The sequence below is a fragment of the Anopheles stephensi genome, chromosome 2 (genome assembly GCF_013141755.1).
Source record: "Anopheles stephensi strain Indian chromosome 2, UCI_ANSTEP_V1.0, whole genome shotgun sequence".
Taxonomy (NCBI): Eukaryota; Metazoa; Arthropoda; class Insecta; order Diptera; family Culicidae; genus Anopheles; species Anopheles stephensi.
In genome coordinates, this window is record NC_050202.1 from 35,191,309 (window position 1) to 35,204,424 (window position 13,116).

Here is a 13,116-nt window from a genome sequence, read left to right on the forward strand (position 1 = left end):
AAACGGACGAGAGTGTGTGAGAGAGAGAGATAGAGAGTCTCAGAGCCCGAGATCCGTAAAGGGTGAGCCGATCAAACAGAGTGAGGCTATTTGTCGTTGGTCCGAAAACAAAATACTACACACAACTAAATTGGCCTAATCCCGTGAAGCGTAGCTCGAGCAGTGGACCATTTAGAGCTAAAGAGACCGATCCCGAACTGGTCGAGTGCGTGAGTCTGGACAAATATTTGCGAAACATTAAGATAGTTCGAATGAAAACCAGCTCAGCTCGGTGCGCATCACCACGTGGGCCTAGCCTTTGTTGCCTTGGACTTTGTGGCACCGGCCAATAATGGACCTTGGCACTTGAAATGTAAATATTGGCTAAGCAATCGTAGCACGTACGGAGTAATTGCCCCATCGAGCGTTGCACCGCTCATCGGCCGCAATCGATCTAGTTTCGAGGGACATTTTAAAGTCAAACAAAACCCCGGCTATTGAAGAGGTACTCAAGTTTGGCGCTACAAGAATTTGAAATCGCTTAAAAAACGGCAACACGTTAGCCAACTTTAGCTCTTATTACTAATCTTTTCGGAAAACAATTAATTTCTACCCTTATTAAGACTTCTTCAGAATATCCAGGGAGTCTCTCTTTGCTCTCTGACAGTATGACACAGAGCAGTAAATCAAAGAGGTGTAATTATATCAGCTTTAACCTCCGGCACATCTCCCGGACACACCTTTCATAAGGCAATCTCACCCGAAACAACCGTTGTGTGCCGTTGCCGTATCGATGTTAATGACTGTGAGGCGCATTCTTCTTCGCTTCGGCTGAAACTGTGAATAACTTTACGTTTTATTTAGCACATAAATTCTGTCCATGTTTGTGACCTTACAGTAATCTCCTTTGCGGCCATCTTGGGCAAAAACGAGCGCTGATGCAAAGCGAGAAGCAAATGTGACTCGCTATAAAAAAATATATTGTTTGACTCGAGCTCGCGCCTGAGATGCACCTGAGTTTTGAAGCGCATATTGCAGTTTATCTTTACCTTTTCAAGCGAGTTTGTAATCAAGATTTTCTGCTCATGGTTCTAGTGACCTAACTGTTGTCAGACCATTTCTGGACTAGGTAGACGACTTAATGATATAATTTTCAATCTACAAACATGCGACGAGTCCCTTTAGGAAGTTCCTTCCAGTAAGTGCCAAAATGTGTATCCAAGTTCGTATGAGTGTAAATTTAAATCGAGCTGCGTCAAAATTCGAACTCATCGCAACCTGAGGCTCCGTTAACTTTCGTCGTATGTTGTTTTGTTGTTTTTCACATCAAGAGCAAGACCGAGATTCTGTCATCCGCATGTACGAGCAGAGCGGAATGCGCACGTGTTTCGTGCGTCGGCTGCGTCGTCGGCTGAGCAAAATTATGATCGCGGATTTACATTTTTATATTGAATTCGAACACGTATCAGCGTCAGATTTAAAAGCTTATAAAGGTAAATACATCCATCGACGTTGATCATTACCGCGATCGCCAAAAAGAGCGATTCCGGTGTTGGGCGATCATCGGGAACGAGGGAAAAAACGGTGATAGCCCAACGATGCTCGTCGAGTGAGTATTAAATTTGGGTAAATTATTTGGCGAGTCTTTAAAGCAAATGTCTTTAAACATGCGACTTGCATTGCTTTAAACTGGTCGTAGCTTGAGCTCGTAATCCTCCGCTTTGCTCACTTATTTAGCGTTGAGAAATTTTCTGTCGCGTGAGGACGGTTTAAAAGGTCGAACATGACAATTTGGTTCTGAGTAGTTATAGGCGGAGAGATAGCCACTTTTAATAGCCTAAGTCTACCTTAGACCCAATTGTATTATCGCTATGTTGTTGAATAAAACAATCCCTCGAATATCAACTTTAATTAAAGTACTATCAGGACTATATATAAATTACTTCTGCAGTTAACTTTAGACAAACTGAAGATTTTTTGGGTAGAATGGGTTGTGCGTTCAATGTTATAAGTATTTTTAATCGCTTACTATTTCTTTCTATCTATTTTTTAACAACTGATGGATCCCTTTACTAGAAATGGTTCAAGATTGATCATTCCAAAGAGATAGAAACCAGAAGATGCAATGTCGAGGCACTATTGTGGCTTGAGTAGAACTTCCCATTTAATCATTTCAAAACACGTTTTCACGAGTATGTCCACGTGTGGCCGAGCATTATCGTGCAGCAACATGACGTTGTCGAGTCGATCAGTCGATTTAGGACTTTTTTCGTACGACGCTCGACCTTAACGCGTCAACTGTTTTGACTTTCCCTGCTATCATTTCGTTTGGCTGCAGCAACTCATAAGACAACATAACCATAAGCTGATTCCACCAATGATAAGCTGATGCACAACATGATTTTCGAAACAGTTTGGCTTTCGTTGATGAAGTATGCAGTTGGAGCGATTTCTCACAAGTAAATAAAATACGTTCAATGTCTTATGGCTTCAGTTTTTTTTTTTTTATTCATAAAGAACGGCCTGGCCGTATTGCTATATGGCTTCAGTTCATAGGGCAACAATTTTAGGAATCATTTATATTGTTTTTAAATTATCCTAAATGTCTAACTAAATATGACTAAAAGTGTCTTTACCATCCCGATTTGTGGTTGTAGTAGAACTTGATCTGGTCTCAAGTTATGTATCTTCAAACTGTAATGACGCTCCGATACGTGATTCGGCTTTCGAAACAAAATTATCACTTTTGAACCCTATAAAGCACTTCTGACACAATCATTTAGAACTTTACATGACATCTCTGAAGCAGGACTCTATAGATAGAAGTTTGGAATATATAGTTTAGAATATAAAGGGTAACTGCTCCAGTTTTCAGCAGGTCGGCAAAAATAGCAAAATTATGGGAAAAAACGCAAATGAAATGATCTTTCAACTGCTTTTAAAGGAATAAATCATTGTTAATTCTTTAAATACGAAATTTCGACGCATTTAGATCGACATCTACCAAAATATCGAATTATTTGTGCCGAGCTCAAAACATTTCGTCAGATTGGGTTTGTGCCAATAGTTCGGCAGTTCTGAGATTAAGCAAACTAAAGCTTAAAAAAATTGGGGTTTCAATTTTTCTGAACAATAAAATTAGTTTAAAATTTATTCAAAGCTCATTGATAATTTAAAAATCGAATAAATGATTATTTTTCCACTTTAAAGGATGCCGAAAATAGGTACATGGAAAATGTTGATTTTTGACAGCTCAATCCAGTGCAATTTCAGAGCGATTTTCGAGGCACGTCAAAATCTGGCAGTTTGATATTTAAAATGGGCAATATACAATTAATTATTTAACAACTTTCTATCAAGAATTTCAGCAAAGTAAGAGTAGAAAAATGATTAAAATATTTTTCTTTAACTAATTACACCTATTCGAGTGTTTCAAATCGTCTATTCGTGATGTCGAAAATAGGAGCACAGCCTACCCAAAATAGGAGCATTCTGCCCAAAATAGAAGCAAAACCAATGTTTGCATTTTTGATAATATTTCTACAAAACTGGGTTTAAACAATAAATCATGAGTGCTGAAACATTCTTTGATAGTTTTACAACCAAAATAATACCACCTACAATCAAAATTATTGAGTTTAATAATTGTATTAGTATTTTTTCTGATCAGCTGCACTAACGTGCCGAAAACTGGTACAGTTACCCTAGCTATATAAAGAATTATATATTTATTATTGTATATAGTATTGAAGTTAGAATATAGAAGTTGATATTTTATGTATAGAAGTAAACTCCAACTTAATGACGACCAGTGGGAAAGTAAGCTTAATGATGACGATTCAGCTCATGTTAACGGAATATCAAGTCGAACCTGTTTATATTCTTCATAACTTATGATTTAAAATTAAAAAAATACATGTACTCCTTCTTCTTAATCTTCATCCTATCATACTATTTTCTCAAAATAGTATCTCAATCTGGATATCCTTGACCGTCTTTACATTCTTATCAGGCGCTACAACCGCTTTGCGATCCTGGCCTACTGCAACAATCCTCGATACCGCTCTCGGTTTAACACCGTACTCTGCCAATCCGTTATCCCGGTCGTTCTGGCGGAAGCATCAACGCCATCACTTCATCTCAATTTGGGCCTACCACGCCTCCTCTGTCCGTGCGGACGACCTAGAAAGACTTTACGGGCTGGGTTGTCCGGTGTCATTCTCATGACGTGACCAGCCCACCGGAGCCTGGCGAGTCTAATTCGCTGCACGATGGTGAGTACATCGTACAGCTCGTAGAGCTCGTCTTTGTAGCGGCTCCTCCATTGTCCTTCTTTTGACGTAGTTTACCATGGGCCAGGATTAATAGGGGCCCAGATGTAAAGGAGAACTTAAGTTCCGATGATATCTTGTGTGGTCAAAGTTCAAAAAAAATCTAAAACACCAACTCAAGTCTGAAATACCTGCGTTAAGTGTGAACTTTTCATCACAAACATAATACAATAAATATCACACAATGTTTCTATCCACACAAGGACTTATTCACCATTGATACAGCTCGCCCAAGTTTACATCTTCAAATATCAAGTTTATTTCAGATGGTCAACGCAAGCTGACACTCTCTTCAAAAACAACACCTTGCGTTTGTTTGATGTGACCAGCTTCAGCCCTCCTCGATTCGCCACCGTCCATTCGTCCATCATTAGCAACCGATTCTGGCCGGTTGATGCCGTGGAGAGGCTTGCAAAAACCCATTCCTTCACCACGCTAAATACCAACTGACCAGAACCGATTAGTTGTCCTATTGAGGGCAAATCAGAAAAGGGACCACACCAAACGGATGATCGAAAACGGCACGAACGCAGCACGAAAATTGCATCCAAGAATGAATGCATTTGTTTCGCCCGATACGGTCTTGCGGCGGAGCTGATGGGTCGTTGTCCCAGCAGCACGAAGTCCATATTTGCCCCGGTCATTACTCATTCTCGAGGGTGCATTTGCATTGTTTCGGTTACGCTGTGTCAGCGCAAAACAGTTTTCGGCAGAGGATTTCTCCTCGCTGCGACAGACAAAGATGAATCGGAACAGTTCAATGATTTTTCGATGACTGCGCCTGCAGAAGGCCGTCCTATATCTGTGACGAATTATCTCAAAAGAGGTAAAACAAATGCTGCACGGCATGGGATGTCGGCGGGCATTCAGCATTCAGCTGCATTTGTGGTTGGATAGATGTTGACCAGTGGTGTAAGTATAAACCCTCACACGCACACACACAATCATGCACTGAAAAATGATTAATCATTGCCTGAGATTCATCGATACCAGGTCCAGGAATCGGTGAACCGCACAAAAAGCGAATCTGCTAACGAGTGCGTCATTCGTGTCGCATGTGCTCCAGTTTGTGAGATACCTTTTCCGTAGAGTCCGTAAAGCTCTCAGGGTCAATGCTACTGCCAAGATTGTTATCATCATACCCGCTCTCCAAAGGCAATAAAACTGACCTTACATGAGGCATAGCCGCGGTGCGTTGCACATCTTGCAACAAACGCCATAAGTATTTCATTCCGAAATCATTTCGAACCGCAAAGACGGATTCCAAACCGCCTGCTGCTCGTCAGTCGTAGTAGAACGTACCCTGACGACAGTAAGCAGATTTATTGCACCCGATACGCAAAACTGCGGAGCACTGCGAAGGTGGGTCGGCTCTGTTGGCACAGGCACGGATCCGTTTCAGCGAACCTATGTGAAGGAAGCGGTCGGTTCCAACGGTTTCAACTTTATACTCCTACCCAGTGATCCATATTATTATCTTGGCGAGTCAATTAAAAATCTATTTTTTCGTACGGAATTTATTGCACCAGGCTTCGATCTCGAGGGCTGCTGCTACTTGGACGGTCCAACTTTCAGCTCTCGGGACAAGGTCCCGCATATCGGAATCTAAATCATTAAAAGTATCTAATTTAATAATAAGGAAAACTTTATGCTATCCAGATCGTTTTACGAGCTTCTATCTTGCCGGCAAGAGGCGTTTCTCAACACACGCTCACTCTGGGTCGGGCTGGGCAGTATGTTCCGGTAGCTGGCGCAGAAAATGAAAGAGAAAATCATTCCAAGATCAATCAGTTGATGATGCACCGTGTGAGAACGGAACGGACGGTAGGGGCTCGAACCGTTTTATTAGTTTATTTTCATGGATCATTGGATTTGGAATATTTCTTACTCGACGATGTTCGGATCACCTAGCCTTGCCCATCATTCTAGAACCAGGGCAAGGAACAAAATTAACCAGACGATCGTAATCATTTTCATTTTATTGACCTGCAAGCATAGGATAGTGGCTTAACGGGGAAGGGAACATTTTTGCATCAAGCCATTTTCTGTTTGTTTGTAGCTAAATTGTTTCAATTCAACGTTTCGACTTGAAAGGCCTGGAAAAATTGGCCTGGAGCCGTATAGCCCTGCAAACCACTATCAAGCTGCACCATCCCTGACAAAGCGGTTATTGTGATGACGTGTTCACAAATCATCCCATTCCCAGCAGCCCGGTAGCGCAGACTGATACAAACCTACAAAATCTATTAATCACAACAAAACAAAATATTCGAAGCCCTTTTTTATTGAGCCAACCTGCATCGCACCGAGAGCACCGACAGCACCGTTAGCACGGCATTGTCGTACGGTTGGCGCAGTACCCCGATGGAGACATCCGCGCCACAAAACAAAGCATTAGGAAACTTACCATTTACTTTAACTAGGACCTGTGCCACTGCAAGATTCAATCATCGTGAACATCATCATCATTTCCCAGCAGCTCGACACAGAGTTGCCATTCAACGTGATCGGTCCGCTAAATGTGGCCAGTCAGTCAGTCAGCCAGTCGGGCAGGACGGTGTGCGCCAGTCCATTAGCTTCGAGCGAGCATGCCAAGAGGAGAATGCCTAAGCTTCCCCACCGATTTCTCAGGGTGAACCTGTGCTGATTCATACACGGACCGGGCATCCAACAACAACGCATTTGCCTCATCTGGGCCGTGGGATGGTGAATATTCCTGCCCCTGACGACCTGACGAGGCCGACGACGATTGTAAACGGCCCCCGATAGTGATAGGTGATATTTTAAATGAAAATTATTACGATGCTGAAATGCTTTCATTAGCGAAAATCTAGTTTAATAAATTTGATTGCTACCATTTCGTTTTTAACAGCGTGCCTCTGCACCGTTCCCTTGTTGTCTGCTGCTGCCGGACACGGAAGGAGTTTGTCTGCGCGAAGTCAATCAAGCATGGCGTATGGTTGAACACGGCGAACATGGTGGGGAGAAGGAGCTAGAGATGTTTCACGAATCATCGATTAAATAGGAGCAACGTGCTTCTGGGTGCTATTCGCTTTTAGGCTTCGAATTCGCTCTAGGTGTTTCGTAGGACAGGAGACCAAACCAATGAGGATAGTCGCAGTTGAATTGGACACAAGGATTTGCGTTTATTGGCATTGGCAGAAGAGTTCTTAGAACTGGTCCAACTCTTTTTCTCGGATGAACATTACTGAGCTACTGTGACGAAGATGATGCTTAAATTTGCAACTTACCTGAGCGCAAGTAAAGCTCATTCACTTTTTTCCCATCAGACCACTTTTACTGGTCCAATTTCTGACCGATTCAACTTCCAAACACTTCTACCGCTGGGCAGTCTGTGAAACCCATCTCGCCTTCTCGAGTCGCCAGACGATTTACGACCCACAGCAGTCGTACCTCAGCCGAATGTCACGACGGGATGCTTGAGTAGTTGTTGCTGGGCATGAGCTCGGCTTCCATCTACCTATCTTAATTGCACAATCAAAACCATCCACTTAGTGCGATGGGGCTTCGCGAAGGAAGATTCACCCGCTCAAGAATTCCGGGCGCACTATGCGCTCGTTTTGTGACCATGTGTGAGATTTGCGACCAGTTGCCCCCGCTAGGTTTTGGGGAAGCTAGCCTCGATTCCGGGTTTCTCGGGGCCGTCCCACTGTTTTGCCGGATTAATGAATTCACGTGAACCATAAAAACGCTCTATTTATTGACCGTCGGACACCGGAGTTGGAGGCCAGAGAGCCAACAGAGACTCTGTTTGGAGAAGGGCATACCAAGGAGGAACGCGTTCGGAATGCCCTGGAGATATGCTTTCTTTTGGGTGACGGTAGGACCATTATAGACGTCGCTTGGCGTATGAACGTTTTAATAGAATTTGCACTGTCTACAAAAAGTTTATCATCTCTTGTGGACTTGTTCCTTAGTTGCGTAGATTTATTTCCAAGAGAATGATCACTCGCGATCAACAATTTAAGACATATTGAAGTATTAATCCATATTTTGACAGAGTTTGTCTTAAAAAATACAACGTGAAGACTACATCCATCTCTGCTCTACTCAGCTTCAAACAGTCATAAAACATCTCAAATTGCTCTTCAGGATGATCGGTGGGTCGGACGTAGCACTTGCTGCGTCGTCTCTCGTGGGGAGCTGTTGAGTAATGCGTTACCGTCACAGTATCGCCGTCTTACATTAATGCGATAAGATACACCGAGATACGGAGTGGGTACATACGTACGAGATGGACATCGCTAGCAAACCACTCTCGGGACTGTGATTCACTTCGTGAAGTGAGATAATTTAAATTAAAACGTTTCAGTGTGCAGAAAGCGCCCCTACCATGGAAGCCTATCACTCACTTCCTCCTCATAAATAAGCGTGGGAATTTCCGAGCAGTTTAGTACACACTACCGGGGTTTTTCGTTTTCGGGATGATATTTTAAGCGGATCAAGTACGTGGCCGTGTATTGCACTATTTATGTGTTAGTTTCTTCTTTTCTCCTTTGCTACCCTTTGAACGCGTACGCGTAAATGAGGTCACAGGAATTGAATATCATCCGGGCAGCATTCTTCACGGCGAGAGCGCAGTCGATCATCAGTTACCGATTGACCGAGACGTGCCAGATAGAGGAACACGCGTAAGCACCAGCACCAGCACCAGCAAGTGTCAACGACACGTATTCACATGTCAAATTTGCTTATAATGAGCATTCCGGCCACGGGAAAAAAGGTGGCAAAAACGGTAAAATAAAATTAAATGAAGATAAATTATTTGCCAAACCAAATGAACGGACCCGTTGGGGCCCAGAAATAATAATAAAAAACAACAACAACCCCTGGCCGAACAAGGCTGTCCGTATCCGTAACCGTGATTTAAGCGGCAGAGATGATATCGCGAAATGCTCACGCGATGAAACTTTAATAACAAGAATAATGCGAACAGCAAGACAATCACTCACGGATGCTTTGGCCCATTCCGCGACTGCAGGGAACTTGCTGTGGTGCATCGTTGCACTTGTGAAATTCTTTACCTTTTTGTGATGAGCGAAAAAGCAAAACAACTTCCACGTCCTTCCAGCACGCTGGCATCTTCCACTCCCCTTCGCTCAACCGTGTCGCTGTGATAACCTCAAATTTATCTGACGATGCATACAGCCGTATTTATTCCAACGGGATGTGCGAGTTTGTGCCATTAATCCTACCGAATGCCTTGAGAGGTGTGCCTTCAATATGACGCGATCGAGTATCATTTTCGGAATCATGTCAAAATCGGGACTGATGCACTAATTACACCAACCGTATCCAAATTCGCACTTATATTCAATTTATTGATACCAAATACGGCGCAAAGGAACACAAACACGCGCATTTCACACAACAACAACAACTGCTATTTGGTCGGTGTCGGCTCTTGCGCACCATTTGCTTCTTCGCTCTATAAATCAACCTAACATTCATGAGCCTATAATGATACATCTTTAATGGCAAACATAGAAGCCAGCCCAAACCTCCGACTTGTTCGCTTTCCGTTGTCCGCCATGTAGCTCACAGTTTCCGTTTGTATCGAGTTGAGTTACACCGCCTCTACCAAGCAGGACATTACAGCCTTACTAAAGTGTCAACATAAATCTTATCGCATCCTGAAACGCATATACATACGTTCCAGCACCTTTCTCCGTAGCTCCGCCCGAGCGATCGAGCGGACAGAAATTAGCGTTAAAATCATGCAAACAAAACGGCACCAACGGCGCACAACCCTCCGCCGGCAATTGAGGCAACAGTTTAGGAAGCGTTTAGGCTAAAATGTTTTGCCAAACACGGTTCAGCACCCGTAACGCTCCGTGAACATGTGATAAGTGTTCATTAATCAACTATTTATGGCTGGGTATAGAAAGGGAAGCTCGAGTTTGGAGTTATTCTTTTATCCCTTCATCAAAACCGAGCAGCTTTGTTGTGTTTGAGCAAACAAGGGTACATCGATATTTAACAGGATCGTAAACAAAATGGGTGTAAGGGAGGTTTTTTTCTGATGCTATGGTGTGCGTATGTATTATATTTTGCCTGATTTATGGAGAAAGAACGTAGGAAAACCTTAATAAGTATTTTTAACAGTTTAATGTACAACTCCGATTACGTACGCACAATTAATCTCAAATAAATAAAACGAGGAAACTTAAACCATAGATAACTCAAAGAAGAAGGCTTTATTTCTACATAAAATAGGGATTATTAAAAAAAGTTGAAAAATATAAACTTTGTGCTTATTTTTTGAGGTCTCTGTGATAGCAAATTATTCAAAACGATCATCTGATTGAAGTTTCTACCAAGTTCATGTCATTTCACCAGAAAGCCACCAGGCGACCCAATTTCAAGTCTGTGCCTTAATGGCAGAGTCCTTTAAGGTCATCCACATGGACAGAGGAAGCGTGGTAGGCTCGTTATGAGTTGGTGCGAAGGCGTTGATGCGTTCGCCAGAGAGGTTGCCAGACGATGAAACTATACCTTGAACGGTATCGAGGACTTTTGCAGCGGGCCTTGACCTTGCAGCGTTTGTAGGACCTGATGGGTAACTAAGCTAGCCAGTAAGAAAAAAGTGAGGCAAATTTGAAGGCGTTTCTTCTTCTTCTTCCTTGGCACTACAACCTCGAGAGGTCTCGGCCTGCCATTTCTGACTTTCTGTGACTTAATTTTACCCGAGGCAAAGTAGTCAGCCCTGCGTACGGGAAGGCGGTCTCTGGATGGGATTTGAACCCCGGCCCTGCCGTGTGAAGACCGGCGCCGCTGTCGCCTCGGCCACCGGACCGCCCCAGTGAAGGCGTTTGGGTAGAGATATATGTTAGAGTCTCTAGCGATATACGGTATATCACCAGCGTCCAGAATCCACTTATCCGGAGTCACATGAGCATAGAAATAGACAGTTTCAATAGGAGATTTTTGAAAAAAAAAATGTCGTTGTCTTACATCAGATAATTTCTTGTACTAAACCCTGCTCATGGCATTGACGGATACTCTGACACCCTAGCGTAAATGGCAGAACGATCTCGTGTTTTAATATTATCTTGAAGACCATGGTAAGGAAAAATATGTAGGGACGATTTCACTACTGCACATCAGCTCCAAATCAACTGATAATGCAGTAAAATTGTTAAATTGGCTATAAATTAAATACATAATACAAACGACTAGCATACATTCAAACATTTGAATAAATGGATAAAGTTGGTAAAAGATCTTTCAAAGTGTTGCAAGCTTGGGACATTTGTTATCCCAACGTTCAAAAACACAATTCAAGCTTCTTCTAGTGACAATTTAAACACAAAAAAAGTCGCCCAGTGATAATTTCAACAAATGATGAATTAAAGACAATAAATAATAATGTATTTCATAGTTTTCCACTGTATTGTGTACCTAATGGGTTTGAGAACATTTACTTACAACTTACTGAATGAGTCCTGGTATCAAGTTATGTATAAATAATTAAACTTTAAGTTTGTAAGTTGGTTCATGCAGTTGAAAATGCATTTGACAAATTTTTATAAGCAAATTTTAATCAGATACTTTTTTTTATTCTATATTCATAAAAAAATCAGTGAAGAAAATAAAATCACAACGAGGATTGCATTTAAGGCCTGGAACAGTGGATCGAATAATCCAAGCTAATTCGTGAGCGATTTAACTGAACATGCCATTCACTAACTTTTGATTTTCATAAGCTTTAAAGTAAAATAACATAATTGAAAAAATACGTAGCTGGTGTTAATAACATAAAATCGTCATGTTTGTATAGTTTTCGGATGTGTTCTCAAACGTAAAACTGTAACGGACCAGCGGCTCATTCAAATATTTAGTCAAGACATGAACCTTTTCGAAACGCATAACCCTACTTGCAACTGGTAACTCAATCTGAAAGCGATATCTCGAGAGAGTGGCAATGGCTCAATTCTGAATTAAGGCCCACTTACCAGTCGCAGGCACTCATCTTGGCAGCATGAAGGGCCAGGCATTATGGTTGACTGATTATTTCCTTTATTTATAGATCTTTCTCGGCCAAAATACGGGTTAAGCAATTAGGTCGTTGGAAGGCTGCAATGGAATATTTGTGTTCGGATGGTTCGTTGTGCTGTTCAAGGGGGGACGTCTGCCCTGGTCGAATGCGTTTTGGGTTCTATCTATATTTACAATATTTCTTAATCCTATCCTATCTTATGCCTACACTAATACTGTTACAACCGTTCACAAACACGTATTATGGCATGCAACAAAATCGCATGCATTTAGGCGTAAACATGCCGACCACCTAAAATTCATTAATTTTACCTCGCATGCTTGTAATCCGTTTCGTGAAATAATTGCTAGCTTCATGCGTTTATTCCTAACCTTAGAACATGCTATGTACAAACTTTAATCTAACTTCCATCGTGTGCCATTTGTCGTTCTTGATTCGGTATAATACAGATTCTCACAGTTGGTCTTTTAATCTCATTGCCTTGAGCCGTACGTACCTTTACCACTCTTACTATGCCGTCACTACCAGGGTAAACCTCTGTTATTATCGCCAATGGCCATTTCATAGGTGCTACATTATCCTCTCTTAACAATACTACTGTTCCTGGCACAATTTTTGTCGCAATGCAATCCCATTTGTGTTTCCCATTCAATTGTTGCATATATTCTAAACGCCACCTTTCCCAGAAGTGTTGTAGTCGTTTTTGAACGAGGCGCCAATGGTTCACACGGTTTTCTGGTACATCCTTCAAATCAACCTCTACGACATGCTGGAGGTGCGAGCCAG